Source organism: Henckelia pumila, chromosome 2, assembly GCF_033568475.1.
Source record: "Henckelia pumila isolate YLH828 chromosome 2, ASM3356847v2, whole genome shotgun sequence".
Lineage (NCBI taxonomy): Eukaryota > Viridiplantae > Streptophyta > Magnoliopsida > Lamiales > Gesneriaceae > Henckelia > Henckelia pumila.
The window spans coordinates 164405726-164423481 of NC_133121.1; the positions used below are offsets into that span (position 1 = coordinate 164405726).

Genomic DNA, 17756 nt, shown 5'->3' on the forward strand with positions numbered 1-17756 from the left:
CAGTTTCATCCCGTTGAGGGTGATAGTTGGTACTTTTATGGTGAGGGTGCGCGACCTCCGATGCCACTTGTTTTGGCTCTGAAGGCATGTCATGTCTTGGAGTCAGGTGGGGAGGGCTACCTCATCTATGCAGTTGATATGTCCACGAGTAGTACGGGTATTGATCAGTTACCGGTTGTCAGCGAGTTTCCTGACGTATTCCCTGTTGAGATTCCTGGTTTTCCTCCGGTTCGAAAGGTTGAATTTGGTATTGATCTAGTACCAGGAACTACGCCTATATCCCGAGCACCTTATCGTCTGGCACCTTCAGAGATGAGGGAATTGAAACAGCAGTTACAGGATCTGCTTGATAAGGGATATATTCGTCCGAGTGTTTCTCCATGGGGAGCACCTGTTTTGTTTGTCAAGAAGAAGGATGGATCGATGCGATTATGTATTGATTACAGGCAGTTGAATCGTGTCACCATCAAGAATAAGTATCCTTTGCCGCGGATTGATGATCTGTTCGATCAACTACAGGGTACTTCTGTTTATTCGAAGATAGATCTGAGATCTGGATACCATCAGATGCGGGTACGAGACTCAGATATATCTACGACTGCTTTCAGGAACAGATATGGGCATTATGAGTTTCTGGTAATGCCATTCGGTTTGACGAATGCACCGGCAGTCTTTATGAATCTGATGAATCAGGTATTTCGAGATTATCTGGATAGATTTGTCATCGTCTTCATAGATGATATTCTTGTCTATTCTCATGACAAGGATGAGCATGCACAGCATTTGAGGATTGTTCTACAGACATTACGAGATAAGCAGCTATATGCGAAATTGAGCAAGTGTGAATTCTGGCTTGATCGGGTAGTATTTCTCGGTCATGTGATTTCTAATGAAGGGATATCTGTTGATCCTAGTAAGATAGAGGCAGTGCTGAACTGGTCTCGTCCGACGACGGTTGCTGAGATTCGTAGTTTCTTGGGTCTAGCTGGATATTACCGTCGGTTCATCGAGAATTTTGCACAGTTGGCAAGGCCTTTGACTCAGCTTACACGGAAAGATGTTGCCTTCATTTGGTCCTCGGATTGTGAGGAGTCATTTCACGAGCTGCGTAGACGTCTTACTACTGCACCTGTGTTAGCTCTACCTTCTGGATCAGGAGGTTATGTTGTCTATACTGATGCCTCTGGTCAGGGGTTAGGATGTGTTTTGACACAGCATGGACATGTTATTGCCTATGCTTCTCGACAGTTGAAGTAACATGAGAGTAATTATCCAGTGCATGATCTCGAGTTAGCCGCCATTGTATTTGCGCTCAAGATTTGGAGACATTATCTTTATGGCGAGAAATTTGAGATATTTACGGATCACAAGAGTTTGAAGTATTTATTCACTCAGGCAGAGTTGAATATGCGACAGAGACGCTGGATGGATATCCTAAAGGATTATGATTGTGAAATCAAATATCATCCAGGTTCTGCTAATCTTACTGCTGATGCCTTGAGTCGACAGGTGAGACTGTCTGCACTTCAGACTAATGAAATATCTCATATGATTCAAGAGTGCTGTTCATTGAGTTTTACGCTCAAGCACAAGAAAGGGAGGAATGGGATTCGTTTGTATACTATTCTATCTGAGCCAGCATTTTATTCTCGAATCAGAGATGCTCAGATATCTGATGTTAAGACTCAGCGATTGGCACGTCTAGCCAATGGAGTTAATACATCTGGATTCCATTTTCAGGCAGATGGTTTATTGTGCCTATCCAATAGAGTGGTTGTACCTAATGTTGCGGAGCTCAGGAATGATATTCTATCTCAAGCTCACATGAGTCGATTATCAGTTCATCCTGGAAGTATGAAAATGTATAAGGACTTGCGAACTAGATTCTGGTGGAAGGGGATGAAGCGAAGTGTGTATCAATTTGTTTCGAGATGTTTGGTTTGTCAACAGGTCAAGGCTGAACATCGACGACCAGGTGGATTACTGCAAAATCTTGAGATTCCCGAATGGAAGTGGGAGCACGTGACTATGGATTTTGTTACCCACTTGCCTATGACTTCACGTCAGTGTGATGCTATCTGGGTTGTCGTTGACCGTTTGACAAAATCAGCACATTTCATTCCTTATAACTGGGAGTATTCTTATGATCGCATGGCACACTTATATATCCAGGAGATTGTGCGATTACATGGGATTCCAGTGAGTATTGTTAGTGATAGAGATCCGCGATTTACTTCACGTTTTTGGGGTAGTTTTTAGCAAGCGTTGGGTACCACTCTGAGTTTGAGCACGGCGTATCATCCGGAGACTGACGGGCAGTCAGAGCGCACTATTCGTACGCTGGAGGATATGCTACGTTCTTCTGTCATGGACTTTGGTTTATCTTGGCAGGATCAGTTACCTTTGATTGAATTTGCCTACAATAACAGTTATCATCGTAGTATTGATATGGAACCTTTCGAGGCATTGTATGGTAGACGGTGTCGTACTCCGTTATTCTGGGATGAAGTCGGGGAACGGCAAGTCGAGGGTCCTGAATTGGTGCAGCAGATTGTAGACAAGGTAGATTTGATCAAGCATAGGATCAAAGTTGCTCAAGATAGACAAGCCAGTTATGCGAATATTCGCCGCAGGCCACTTCAGTTTGAGCCTGGTGAATATGTTTTTCTGCGAGTATCACCTTTCAGGAAAGTGATGAGATTTGGTGTGAAAGGCAAGTTGTCTCCTCGTTACATTGGGCCTTTCCAGATACTGGAGAAGATCGGAGATGTTGCTTATCGTTTGGCTTTACCGCCATCTCTTTCCAGTATACACAATGTTTTTCATGTGTCGTTGCTTCGACAGTACATAGCTGATGAATCTCATGTGATTCAGTCTACTGATATTCAGCTAGAGCCAGATCTATCTTTTGTTGAACGAACAATCTGTATCCTAGACAGGAAGGAGAAAATTCTTTGGAACAAGACTATACCACTTGTGATGGTACAGTGGCAGCGTCGAGGAGTTGAAGAAGCAACTTGGGAAACTGAAAGTCGTATGCGAGCAGAATATCCTGAGTTGTTTGCTTTGTATTTTTGATTACCATATAAGATGTAATTACCGTTGTTGTAATAAGACATGGTTTGATGTTTCATATTGTTATCTTGATTTATCTTTAGATGTTATTTCGCGGACGAAATATCTAAAGGTGGGAAGAATGTAGTAACCCAGAAACCATTTTAAGATAATAATATATTAAACATGATTAAGGGTTGGTATTTAACCAATTTCGGAGTGTTATTGGACTTCAGAAGTAAAATTTGGGCTTTTTCATTTTGGGCCGGATAGTAAGTTCCGATCCCAGATAGTAAGCTCCGATCCTGGATAGTAAGCTCCGATCCTGGATAGTAAGCTTCGATCGGAACGGAAGCTCCGATCCTGGAACGGAAGCTCCGATCCTGGAACGGAAGTTCCGATCCCCAGCTGCCAGAAATGATCGATGACTCAGTCGCGAGTTTTGACAAGTGTCGATCATAGAGCAGATCGGAAGCTCCGATCGTAGATCGGAAGTTCCGATCCTGGCGTGGCAGACATGCACGCAATGAGCTGGATCGGAAGCTCCGATCCCGAAATCGGAAGTTCCGATCCTAGCCGAGAAATTTGGCTATAAATAGGGCCGTTCAGAGTTCATTTCTGAATTACGAATTCCCGAGTTTCCTTCTTCAGTTATATAGTGTGAGTTATACACTTGAGGGCCCTATCGATTATAATAGAGGTTCTGGAATAACCAAGGTGTGGTTATAGTCATCCGGGACTAGCGACTTCAAAGGGCTATCGACGGACGAAGGTATGGTCCGGGAATCTATTTAAGTTTTGGGAGAACTTATTAGCTTAGTTAAGGCTTATAGAATTTATGTAGTGATACGGTGAACTTTTGAATATAGGCTTGGAACCTAGGATCTACTTTACTTGAACTAGCCTAGAAGTACGTACACATTGACTGAGATTGCCAGCGAGTATACATGTTTATATGTTGCATTTATTTGGCATTATTATATGGCATGATGTATGATTTACCGTTTTCTATACTCATATATCATGTGCATATACACGTTGAGCCTATTTCTTGTTATACCTGATTATAGAGCCGCTCAGCTCTATACTCGATAGTCTGTCACTGAGAGTACCGCGACGGCGGGGGCATTTATGTCTGTCTACTCTGGTGTACTAGACGAGTGTGGTTGCACCCAGAGGTTGATCCGTGCGGTGGCAGCACTCATATGGCGCCGGTTTTGAGCATGACTTTTCAGATGACCCTGTACCAGTCATCATGTTGCATGCATTATATACATATATTTACTCATGTCTATGTACTGGGCGTAGCGCTCACGTCCTAGTTGTTATCTTGGACACCCTATTCTATGGGGCAGGTCGCAGGATGGACGGAGCTGGTAGTTCAAGGCAGGACTAGGGAGCAGGAGCCTTGAGGATTTTATTATACAGCAGAATTCGATATAACTGTATAATGTTTACTGTTTAAGATTTCGATTTGGTTGTATCATTACAGATTTAAGCCTGGATTATATTACTAAGCTGATATGTAAATTATGGATTATGTTTCCGCACGTTTTTACTCTGTTAAGTATTTTGCTGTATTAAGTTTAATGCATGCTATTAGTTGCCAGTTAGTAGGTGATTCCATGCAGGGTCACTACACATTCTCTAGGCAGTGCTCGCATAACCTTCAGAGCAATTTTATGATTAGTGTATATTTTGCCAAGAGAAATAAGTTCACAAACAATATTGCTAAATCTTTCATCAAACTCAGTCATGGTTTCTTCTGCTTTCATTTTGGCAATGTCAAATTTCTGAATGGCTACAGTGAGTTTGTTTTCTTTGGTTTGATCGTTTGCTTCGCACAGTTTAGTAAGCTTCTCCAAAATTTCCTTGGCAGTAGAGCACGTCTTGATCTTGCTAAACATGTTTTTGTCCAGCGTCTTGTATAGTATGTATTTAGCTACGTTATCGAGATTTGCTTTCTTCTTGTCCTCTGTACTCCATTATGCTCTGAGTTTCTTAACCATCTGTGGTTTGCCTCCCGTTATGGCTATAACATTATTGACTTTGAGAATTTTCATCAGTCCATCGGTGATGACGTACCATATATCATCATCTTGAGCAGAAAGATGTTCCTGCATACGTATTTTTCAGTCGTTGTAATCTTCCTTAGAAAACATAGGGATTTTATTTAGCGAATTCATGATGATTATCAACAGCTAAGAGAAAAACCCTCTCTGATACCACTTGTTGGGGATCGAATGTATGTGTAGAAGGAGGGGGGAGGGGGGTGAATACACACTCTTTAAAAAATTAACTTTAATGCAATGTGATTGAGCAAAGGTTAGTTTACTCAACCGATTTTCTTTTAGCTTTCTAGATATATAAGAGCTACTTAGAGTAGTGCGAAAACAGCTCTCACTAAACTAGATGTTAATGATGAAAATAGTGTAATGCAGTAGCGTAGATAAACACAGATATGTTTATGGATGTTCGGAGATCAATCTCCTACGCTACCCATTCTTCCTCATGGGAAGGATACACTAGAAGACTTTGGTTATTACAACGTCTTGCAATACACCCGATCCAAGTTAGGACTTATCAAATGCCCAAAATGAAACACCTAGATTCACATTGATAAGATTCCAAGTTCTTGTCAAACTTTCTTCAGTTGATGATGATAAACGTCTAAGCTTTTTGAAAGCTTAGAATCTCAAATCCTTGTAGTAGATAGTGTTCTTCAAAGAACAGCTGGATTCGAGTAACCCTTGGAAAGATCTCTTTGTAGATCGGATATTCTTTTTAGAGAAGGGTTGAGTGAGCAGTTGAGTATTCGAGAATGGTTTCAAGTGCTCAAGTATGCAAATCTTTTTGAACGTAACTCTATCTTTTCTTCTTGATAAGCTTTGATATTTATATCGACTTTGTCCAACGTCTTTTTCCTCTTGTCAATGGTTGGAAATGTCTTGAGTGTCAGACATCATTACTTGATCTGTGAAATGTGATAATATCTTTTGAATATCTATACTTGAAGCGTCTTAAATTGTCTATTCAATGTGTCTTCACATTAAATGCTATTTATGGCTTTCCATACTTTATTAGACGGCTCCTTAAATAATTTGTCCTTTGCATTTAAGTTGTCTTGTCAACTTTTCGAGGACTGGGAATTCGTGACTTTTTGAATACGATAGATATCTCATCAACTTATGAGTTCAGTAGATATCGTAGTCTTTGATAACCCAGATCAATTGAGTGTTCGACGGTTGACATGCTTAGCTCGGTTGACAGATAACGGTTGATATGCTTAGATCAGCTGATACTGCTTATTCCAGTCGATGTCTCTTGGTCAGCTGATATATTGGAGTCGGTAGACTTCTCTTGAACACCTATTATACATGTAAATGGAGGCCGTTCTAAAACAACAAAGTATTATTTTGTTATCACCAAAAGTTAGGATTCAACAGCGTAATTCTCAATATAAGCAGATGGAAGCTGACCGCAAAAAACATAGCAGAAAATCAAATTCTTTAGAATATATTGAGAGAGAAGAAAATAGAGATTTCGGAGGAGAAAACTTGAGCGCAGATTGTGACGGAAAGATTCAAGGATTTAAAGCTTGAATCGTGTCTGTATCTAACATTAAGTGTTTTCTTGTCTACCTCTATAATAAACTCTGGTTATTGAGCTTGGATTTGTTCTATTGGTGATTAATAAAAGTGTTGTGTTGCTCTCCCGTGGACATAGGCAAATTCCTTGTCGAACCACGTAAACACTTGTGTTGTTTATTTTCTTTCGCGTGAGTTGGTGTGTGATCTGAGTTGTGTATTCTTATCTGATTGTTGGGATTATTGTTATTGTTCTGGTTTACTGTGTTCTCTTGTCTGGTAATTCTCGAAATATCGAATTTTTCTGGATTGATTCCTAACATTTGGTCTCCTTGACAGGAGGGGCAATGTGGGGCTGGGAGAAATCTCGGTGTTCTTGCCATAGAAGAGCAATGTAGGATCGGGAAAAATCTTGGCTTCCTTATCGGCATGGTACTGCAGCCATGATCGATCAAACATAAGAGGTGCATTGTGGTGTCGGGAGAAATCTTGGTGTCATTACCATCACTACAAGAAAATATTTAAACAACCACACTAAAAAACAACAGTTTTAAGAAAAACTATTGTTTTTTCCTTTTTAATAACAGTTTTAACTAAAACTGTTGACTTTGAGCGTTTTGCTTTTGTCAAACACAACAGTTTATCCAAAACTGTTGTCATTGAGTGGTAAAAGACAACATTTTTAATAAAATGTTGTCTTTGAGCGGGTTTTTTGGAATCTACCACAACAGTTTTAGAAAAATGATGTTGTTCTGCGTTTTTTCAAGGGCTAATTTTTTTTAAAATTGTTTTCATTAATTTTTTTAATCACATATATACGTTCATTTTGGCTTAAAAATGAAAAAACCCTATCCCATTCTCTCTCTCTCTCTCGTGCATCTCAACATCTTCACCTTCCTCTGTTCACCTTCTTCGTCTGAAATCAGAATTTAAATCATTTGAGGGGTTTTGTTCCTAACACTGGTAGCTTCGCATTTCGATGTTTTTATTCTTGTTTCTACACAAATAGAGCCCTTTACCTGACCTGGTTTTACGTAAATTCAGTAACAAATTCTTCAAATTTATGCCTGATTTTAGCTCGATACTTAGGGCTCCCCGGTCGTGAGATGTTGGTGTTCGATCTTAGGAGAGTTTCGATCCTACCCAACCATTTTTCAGCGATTTCCGACAGAAGTTAATATTTTTTGAGGTGAGTATATTCCATCTTGTTGTATTTCGAGTTAGGATTTTTAAGAGTTTGATTTAACCTCTAGTGGTTGGAATTCATTGATGGAGGTATAGATTTCGGGGTTCTGATGATCGCCATACCGATGTATCTGGACCAGCCGATGAATGTCGAGCTTGTGGTGGACCTCCAAATTGGTCTGGAGGTGAAAAGAGATGAGAAAGGGAGGCTCCGAAGTAATGAGATTTCAAGAATGATACAATATGTTTTAGGAATGAAAACGGGGATTTTTAGAGGACGAAAGCTAAAGAACATGGGGAAAATACGGGAGTGAAAAGTAGAGAAGATATGGATGGAGTTGTGCTCAAGTTACAAGAATTTTGTGGGAAGCGTTTTGATTAGAACATGCTTATTGTTTGATGAGGTAAGGTTTCGTATATGGCCAAAATTTAGAAGGTTGATTATATATAAATCTCTTCTTTTCTTTTTAGATGATGCGTTTGTAATTTGTGTTTGTTTATCTGTTTGTTTTTGGAAGATTCGTCTTTGCATGTGAATTACTCATCATTTGGTTGGATGTATAGATTATGGTATTTGTACGTATGCATTGATTTACTATCCAAATCCAATATATATATATATACGTTCTGTATGCTCTTTTTTGGTGGAGCATGTGGAGATTGCAAGCTTAATTAAGAATTATTTAGATGCTTAGACAGAAATCATAAAGTAGCTAGAGCTATGCATGATCTTACATTTCTCGTGTTATAGAATATAGATATGGTGTATAAATGGTAGCGATATAATAAAATTTAATTCGTTTTTTGTATGATATCTTGAATCATAACTGATCCGAGTGTGATCCAGGAAGCTCTAAATTAAAGAGACTTGTAATGATGGAGGTTGTTCTTAATTTTTGATATGCTTCAAGGTATGCAATATATCCTTGAAGAATACTTGATCTTGTGTGGATATGAGCGTTTGGGTAAAGTTATTGCAGTTGGCCCAAAAGTAGACAAAGTTAAAGTGGGTGACAAGGTGACGATCTAGTAGTTTTTCTTTCTCACATTTAAATAAAACCAAAACATATTAATTTTTGTTTTCTGTGCATACAAGGTTTGTGTGCTTCTTGAAAATGGTGGTGCATATGCAGAGTTTGTGGTGGTTCCCCATTTTACAGTTTTCCAAGTTCTTTCAAGTGTTTCCGTTGTTTAATTAAGCAGCAGCATTGCTTAAAGTGTTGCGATTAACTTTCTTTGCTCTTTCAGTATCGAGGAATGTCACACCTGGAAAAACAATCTTGGTATTTTCAAATTAATTCTGATAATTTATAAAATATCCAAACCATAAAAACGTTGATGTTGCAAGCAATTTGCAGATACATGGGGCTGCAGCGAGAATTGACTTTATTGCTATTCAATATGCTAAGTATATTGGCTGTCAAGTATTTTCGGTGGCAAGTAACAATGCTAGCTATAATTTTCAATTTGATTTAATTTACTAGTTAATTGACCCACTGATTCGCATGTGTTATCATGATCCTAGCACATAGCAAAACATGTTCCCGTGCTCATGAAATTTCTAGTTATTGTAGATGCAACAGAAGTCTAAATTGAACCATCTTTGATATTCAACCCGCAATTACTGATACCAAATCAGTTTTCATAGTTCTCTTACCGTAGATGGAAATAGGATGAGCCACAACTTTTCTTTGATAATTTATACAAATGATAGGTTTCTCTTTGAACACGCTTGAAAATCTTCTTTAACATCACCAGATTTTGGAATTCAAGTTCATGAATCTGTATACATGTTGAGGTCGATTAAATATTTGGTTAAATTAGGTTGAAAACTCTCTGATTCACTAACACCACATCACTTTCGATCATCCTTGCAACAAATATAACCTTATGACTACTCTCAGTCTGAATTTTAGAGAGATGCAAACGGAGTTGTTTTAACATACTCAAATGATTCTAGAAACTCAATAATAAATAAGTTTGTTTGACCATGACATGAATCTGCAATCTAAGCACTCGAATCTCAAATAATCGAGATCAAAATCAGGCCTAAAAGCCTCTGTTACAGCTTGAAGTTATGCAGGTTTTATTGCTGCTATTTCTTTTGATTTTGAGTGTTTCTAGTTTTTTGAAGCTTGTTTTTCAAACTAGGATAATAAATCGATCATTACTTGTTTTCTAGCTCGTTTTCTATCGCTTTTCTGGTGAGATTTTGAGGCAAGAAACTATTATCTCGATCGAGTCCAGCCTAGTTGTTTCAGATTTTGGGTTTTAAGTTCAATTTTTTAAGCTTGCAATTTGAGTTTACAACTATATTTTCTCGAGTAAAAAGCAACAACGTCTTCGTATTATGGTTCATGATTTCATTTTTGTTAGGTGTATATAGTTACTGCACAAATATTCACTGCATTTATATGAAAGTGGCCTTCACTTGCCTCTTTAAATTACAAAATTTCCAGCGCCTTTGCTACTTGTTAGTCCCTTTTGATCCGTTTGTATCTTGGCTGATTATTTGGTGCAGTTTTGGCTAAGGGAAGACGATCCTCCTTAAAAGATATTTCATAATTTATGGCCTTTATTTGAGGTGAGATGCTGTATACAGATCTGATTAGCAGAACATTCATGTGCTTTTTATTAGTTGTGTATTTATGGTGTTAGTGGAGCTGCATTTATGCACCTTTGAGAATTTGGTTTTGTCGCTAGTTTCTGCACGAAACTTAGTGATACTGTCTTGAGTGAGATAGGAAAGGTGTATGGCAAGACAATGTTAGTATGGCTTTCCTTGTATTTTTTAGTTATCACCTACTCTATATTTATGTGCATATACTTCATATTAATATTATAATTATAAAATCCTGAAATTCCCCACTCCTAATGCGTAAGAAGACATGAAAGTGCTATTAAATGGGATACAATTTGGATTCATTTTCTTAAGCCTTCTTGATGCTGTAGGTATTTAGTCAATAAATTCAAGATAGTGCTTCGGGGGACAGAGGAGCCATTAGCAATAACTGTTGCTGGAATTTTAGCTTCGATTCTTCTTGCTTCTGTTGGTTGCATACTGAGTGAGGTAAAGAGAGTATTTGCCTTTCGCTATTAACACCAGAAAGGTTTATAGCTATAAATGTCGAGTCTCTTTCGCTATGTGGCCTAACAGAATGTTTAACATGGGAGGATTTATTTGGTAGTTATTTAGATTCTTTTTCCATATATGTGCGATACCTTTTTTCATACATGTGCGATACATTATTATTTCATCTGGTAAACACGATACAATTGATGTGGTTGTGGCATAGTCAGAACAAAAACAACTGAGCTCTATTTAGGAATTGAGCTCGTAATCTTAGAAATGTTTGATCACCACGCAATGTTGTTTCAGGTACACTATTAATTTGGTGGTCTTCTTTATCGAAAAAAAATTTCCAGGTTAGAATTTGTTGTTCTCTTAAGGGTTGTGTCTGCTTGAGTATATTCCATATTTTTTCCCCATCTTTACAACTCTTAATATGAGTTTTGTTCGTGCAAAACTTCAAGATCGGTCTGGAGCTGCAACACTTCTGCTCCCATTGAGCAAGGATAGCAAGACCAAGGAAGGGGTTAATCACAAAGTTCTTAATGGGCATGCCGGAGATTATGCTACCGACTGGGTAAAATAAAATTGGCTGCCCCCAACCCTTGTTTTACCTCTCTGTAATTTGCACATATTATTTGATCATACAACTTATGTTTAACTAGACTTTGTAATTAGCATGTTTCGTAAAATCCCATGTTAAAAATTTATGAAATTGAGTAACTACGTGGAATTTGATATTTGCAGGTTGAAAACGAGTCTTTTCATGATTGAATTAAACAAGTGCAAGAAAAGTTGAAGAAAGCTATTGAAGAAGATGAATGTTGGGTAGTCCGATCATTCCAACAACCATTATAATACGTTCGATTTATTAAATGAACCCTTCATACGTGTCCGAATACATATTCAAAATGTTGTAAATATTATTTTCTAATGTTGAAAAAATGTATATTAAATTTTATTTTTGAATTTTGTACTTTAAATTACTTATAATATTGAAAAATTGTATATTAAATTTTAATTTTTTTTGTTTTTTATTTGAAAAAAGACAACATTTTTTACCTGTTGTCGTAGGTGTTTAAAAATATTGTTGAAGGTCTTTTTGTTAAAAGTCACGCTCAAAGACAACAGTTAAGAGAAAAGACAACGGTTTTACAACAGTTAAAAAATGTTGTCTTTTCTCTCTGTTGTCTTTGAGCGTGCTTTTTAACAACATGGTCTTATACAACAGTTTTAAATCCCTTACGACAACTGGTAAAAAATGTTGTCTTTGGGAGTTATTCTTGTAGTGCATAGAGGGCCAATGTGGGGCCGGAAGAAATCTTGGCTTCCTTTCCGGTATAGTACTATAGCCGTTGATCGATTAAAACAAAAGAGGGTCACAATCGAGGATCTAAATTCATAGAGAAAAGTTCAAAGTTAAAGTATATGAAAGTTTAAGCTCAAGGGCATGGGTAAAGTTAAAGTTTCAAGTGTGAGTTTCAGTTAAGTTTATGAAAGTTTATGTTTAAAGACATGAGTAAAGTTAAAGTTTCAAGCGTTAGTTCGAGTTAAAGCTGCGTGAGTTGTATTGAAGTGCGTGAGTTGATTTAAAGTGGAGTGAGTCCCATGCATGTGCTTTCTTTACGTTCCAAAGTTTAGCTCTATTAATTTCAAGCATTTTTCCGAGGAAAGCTTCAAGGTATTTTAAGTACAAATATTTTAAAGTATCATCCATGTATATGTATCCCTCGATATTACATGTTTTATACTTGTTGAGTCTTTAGGCTCACTATTTTGCTTGGTACAGGTTAGAATTTCATTGAGATCGAGGGGCATGACTCTTGAATGGATGCTATTCGGGCTTGGTACAATCCTCCGACCTATGCTAATCGTCCGTAGATTTTATTTAAACAGATAGTTTTAATGTCTTTGATTTTGTATATTGGTTATATATAAATTTAAGAATTTTTAGATCAGTTTTAAATGCATGTTAATAATTTGTTTGTTAAATTTTGGTAATCGCAAACCTTGAACTATTTCCATTTAAATTTATCGCCGTTTAGTTCAGTCTTTTGTGTGCTGGTTGAGACAGGTGGTTTGTAAATAATTTAAAAAGGTCATGTCAATTTGTTTTTTGAAAATTCCGCATTATTTTAATATCTATTAAATATTAGAGGTAAAGTGAGGGTCGTTTCATATTTTTCTTTGCACATATTTAGTTTTGGCCGAGTATCAAACTCAGAACTACTTTTATCTTCTTTAAAACCTAGACTGGTTTTTGCATTTCATGTATTGAACTCAAGGTGACTGAAGACTTATTCCAAGTTTGAATCAGTTCAGTGAGTCTTATATTTTCTGATCTTAACTGCCGACTCTCCACTTGTAGCTTATCATTTTCAGTCTCAAGCCTAGCAATCTCTGCCTCTAGATTGACTTTGTTTGACAATTTAGTTTTCTTTGCTTTGACTTTCTCAAATGCTAAGCACAATTTTTGATACTCATTAACCATGTCGTGCAGTACATCAACTAACTCTTGTGTAAAATTATTATAGTTACAAGTAAAGAAGCTTTCTTCAAATAGTTTTCGATCTCCAACAAGTAGTATTAGAGCGAGTTCTTTCTCGTCTCTGAACATCTTCATATGGCTGCTTTTAATGAGATCATCAAGAGTTTCTGGTAAACTACTATGGACAAATGCACTGCCAAGACCATAGATACATGTTTTAATGCTAAGAATATTTGAAAGAATTTGACTAAGCAATGAGATAATGAAAAGACCGAGAAGGTCAAGAGTCCACTGATAAAAGATATTGAATAATCCTACTGTTCAAACAATTCTAATGATGAGCAAAGCACGATTCAATCAATCAAATCATCTGACTTACTCAAACGACGCTCAAATGAACCAATCACTTTTATTGAAGAATCTTGTTGTTCACATAGATTATCAAAATCTAGTGAAGAAAAAAAAGTTGGTTCATGGCTCATGAAGATCAGCCATCCACCAGTAGAAAGATGTTCAATCAACCATCTACAAGTGAACATGTATTTAAGTAAAATCAGTTTTAATGAATCCTAAGATTAAAACAGGTGAGCAACTCCTCTTCTCCAGTTTGAAATGAGCAGTTGGGAGTTGTCTATCCGCCCTCCGTGATCCTTAAAGATCTAATATGTATCTATGATAAGTGAGAAATGTGACCAAGTAAGATGTTTCTTGCAAAGTTCTCGAAGAATTATTAGATAGCTTCTAAGGTGTTGTGTGTATCTCTCTATCTCTTCTAGATCATCCTTTAAATATATATAAACATGTTTGAGTAACGTTTGTCTTTATTTCTTCATAAATTCTTGTCTCAAATATTTGTTGATCTTCTTCATGTCTTCATAAATGCAAGACATCGATGTAGTTAATGTAGTTAATTATTATGCACAACATTAATTGATGAAGATGTTTGAATTACAATGGCTATATATTCAAAATGTATTCATCATCTATAGATATTTGAGCAGTCGGATAATTAGACGTTATAGAGAAGTTGTCATGTAGCAGTCGATACTTGACCAGTTGGCCTGGAGCAATCGATACTTGACCAGTTGGCTTGGAGCAGTTTATTCTTAGAACAGTCTTGTTGAGACTTTTGATTTGACTTGATGTATTAGAATTGATTATATGAACCGATTCTTCAACTAATTGAGAACAAGTAATGATACTTTGACTCGACCACTTATTCTATTCCTTGACTGGACTGCTTCATCTTACTCGTGTTTTATCCAGTTCAATTGATGTTCTAAAACAAAGTTTGTCAAACACCAAAACTTATCATGACAACTAACGAGACCGGTCTCATTATTTTTTTGTGAAAATTTTGAAAGTGCTATCCTAACAATATTAATTTTTTTATTAGAGGTGATGTGGACATTTATGACCATATATCATGACACCATAATTGATAATCTACATCAATTATATATTATATAATATACTACAAAAACGGTTTTATTTTTTCAAATAATTTAATTATCTAAAAAACTAAATAAGAGAGAAAAAAACTTGTGAACTTTGAGATAAAATAAGGAGACGTTGATCATTTATTATATATAAAAAAATAGTGGAGTTTGAAGAAAAAATAGGAAGACTGTGAGAACACAAAATCAGTTGGGTTACACAGAGGAAAACTAATCAATTAGAATGATGGAGCAGTTAGATGTTGATCAATTGCTAAGGAAAACTGGATAATCTAGATCGATGAGAAGCTAGACTAAAATTTCAACAAACCAACTGGTGCTTCAAAGTTGTGACTGACGCATTAAAATTAAAATCATGGAAAATAATGACAATAAATGGAAGCTTAACTATCAGAATATCTCCTACAAATAACACTCGGATTTATGAGAGAATGCTACATTTCTACTTCAAAACACCTAAATTTTGAGTGATATGTAGTTTGAACAAAAGAAGAGCAGTAGAGAACCAGTTCAGTAGCAAGTGCAGACGTTTTGCAAGAGAAAACCTAAATTTAATTTTATCAAGTTATTGTAAGTGGGATTCTTTTTCCAAATTCATATTATGTTTTAAAAAATGTTCCAAAATGTTTGTCTTGTGTTCAAAGCTTGAATATAAAAAATATGTGCAACACCCAAGATTCGAAGACTGTCCCCACTATATCAAGACAGATCTTTTCAGCGTGCTTATGTCTTCACTCACACGCACTCTGAGAACCTTTTTAGGGGGTTACCCATCCTATAATTTTACCAAATCAAGCAAGCTTAACTTTGAAGTTCTTATATGACGAGCTCCCGAAAAAAAAAATGCACCTTCTTGGTATAAGTAGTACATATCAAATCTCTTAAGCCACTTCAACTATGTAGTCCTATACCTAAACAGTCTCAGAATCCCTCTCATTCCAGTATGAGATCGGTTCATTTATGTCTTCCTTCGTCTAGAATTCTTCTCGGAGTTGCTCATTGTCCGTGCAACCTTTTGGCATCGGCGATCACTCCCCGCCCTCTTTTTAGCCCCGGACGTCACAATATGTGTATCTGATGCACTAAAACTTATGAACTAGTGGTAGGAGTATATATTTCGGACATTATTGATTCCTTTTATTCCTGAGTCCTACCTCGCCTCATAGAGGATTAAAATATAGGAGATCGATATCAGTTAGCCACGAAATTCATGTACAATTTAGCGTATAAAATTATTCCATTTTGTTTCTGATAAATATGTGATTTTTGTTCCAATAGATGTATAAAATTCTGTCAAAAACGATTTTAAAAGCTAAAATGATTGCCCCATTTACTAATGACAATCATATCAGTCACCCATTGAACAACATCTCAAATAAAAATGAAGAAGAGATGGGATGATGAGTAAAACTAGTTCTGGTGTTGGTGAAGAAAAATCATGCATCCTATTATTTAGTTTTATTACATTTTATCTATTGCATAGACTTTTGTATTAGTTTATGCATTGTAAAGACGACAAAGTTCTAGTATTTTGAATGACCGTGTATTTTCAATATTATGAATGAATTGATTGGTTTTAAATTCAGAAATATGTACTTCTAAGGCTTATTATTTTTAAATGAATATTTGAGAACAAACTGTTGTCGAACACCTCGGTTCTAAGGCATGACAAATATGATAGAGAGGCCACGAAGATTACTAGTAAGTCCATACTATCAAAGTTACATAACAAAATTTGTAGAGATAAAATTGAAAATATATGTTGGTATCACAATTACCAAATTGATATCTATTATATAATATTGAAGATAATATATACATAGTTTGTTCTTGAGATAAGATTAAAACTTAAAAAATAAAGATATATAATATCGTGTTATAATATTATGGATGTCAAGATAATCAAAGATTGAGTTATCATAGAGTTATATTCAAATCTCAAAGAGATGATATAGAATCCTGATCAAATCAATTTATTTGATCTTATCTTCAGTTTTTTGTATAGGTCACTCATGTAACACATTCAATATATCGAATTTACTTGTTTTCTTTGCATATTCCTTTGCATATTATTTGGTTAGTTTCTCTTTTATTTTACACCACGTTGTCAGCACGGATTTACTATTATTTTTGCTCTAAAATTTATTAATGAAAAGTTACGAGTCATCCACAATCACCGATTCTTCCATTTTTTGTGCTATTGTTTTCATTGAATTATGATATTCGTAACTCATCCACCACCACCACATATTCCCAAATTTTGACCATTCATGTACGTTCATTTATTTAGATTAGTATACAGTGCTTGGTGGATTCTTGAAAACATCATTCAACGTATGGCATGTTTCATGATATGTACTTTCTCTCTTTTATATTAATAATTGATCATTGATATGCATCTTTTTGTTCTCAAATTAAGTAAGAAAATAAATTACTTCAATTCGTTAAGTTTTGTTTTCTATTTAGTGTTCGTCGTTCTTTTGCTAATTTTTTTACCTCTACTCATAAGCATCACATATATTATTGCAATTTGTGTATTGTTGTTTCAATTTTATCCTTAAATTTTTATATGCATATTTAAAGTTGTTTTATTGTGTATCAATGAATATTTATGACCTTCGTGTTTTATATAGATTTCATCATGTCGAATATCTCAAATCTTGAATTTGCCGCTCTTGATATCTCCGGCAAAAATTATCTATCTTGGATACTAGATGTTGAAATACATCTAGATGCTATATTGGAGATACCTTCAAAGATGAAAATAATGAATCACCGAAAAATCGTGAAAAGCATATGATGGTTTGAAAATTGAGTATTTGACGATAAATGATCCGCTTGATCTATGGAATAACTTGAAAGAGAGATATAACCATCAAAAGACGGCGATTCTTCCAAAACCACGTTATGATTGG

General features: G+C 36.0%; 1 long non-coding RNA gene across 1 annotated transcript; it reads left to right on the forward strand.

The window, feature by feature from the left end:
- The first annotated feature begins 10483 nt into the window (after nt 1-10483).
- On the forward strand, nt 10484-11495 carry LOC140885513 (uncharacterized). The gene is made up of 3 exons (XR_012150975.1): nt 10484-10592; nt 11206-11252; nt 11361-11495. It is a non-coding gene; the product is annotated as an uncharacterized lncRNA (long non-coding RNA).
- Nucleotides 11496-17756: the final 6261 nt, after the last annotated feature.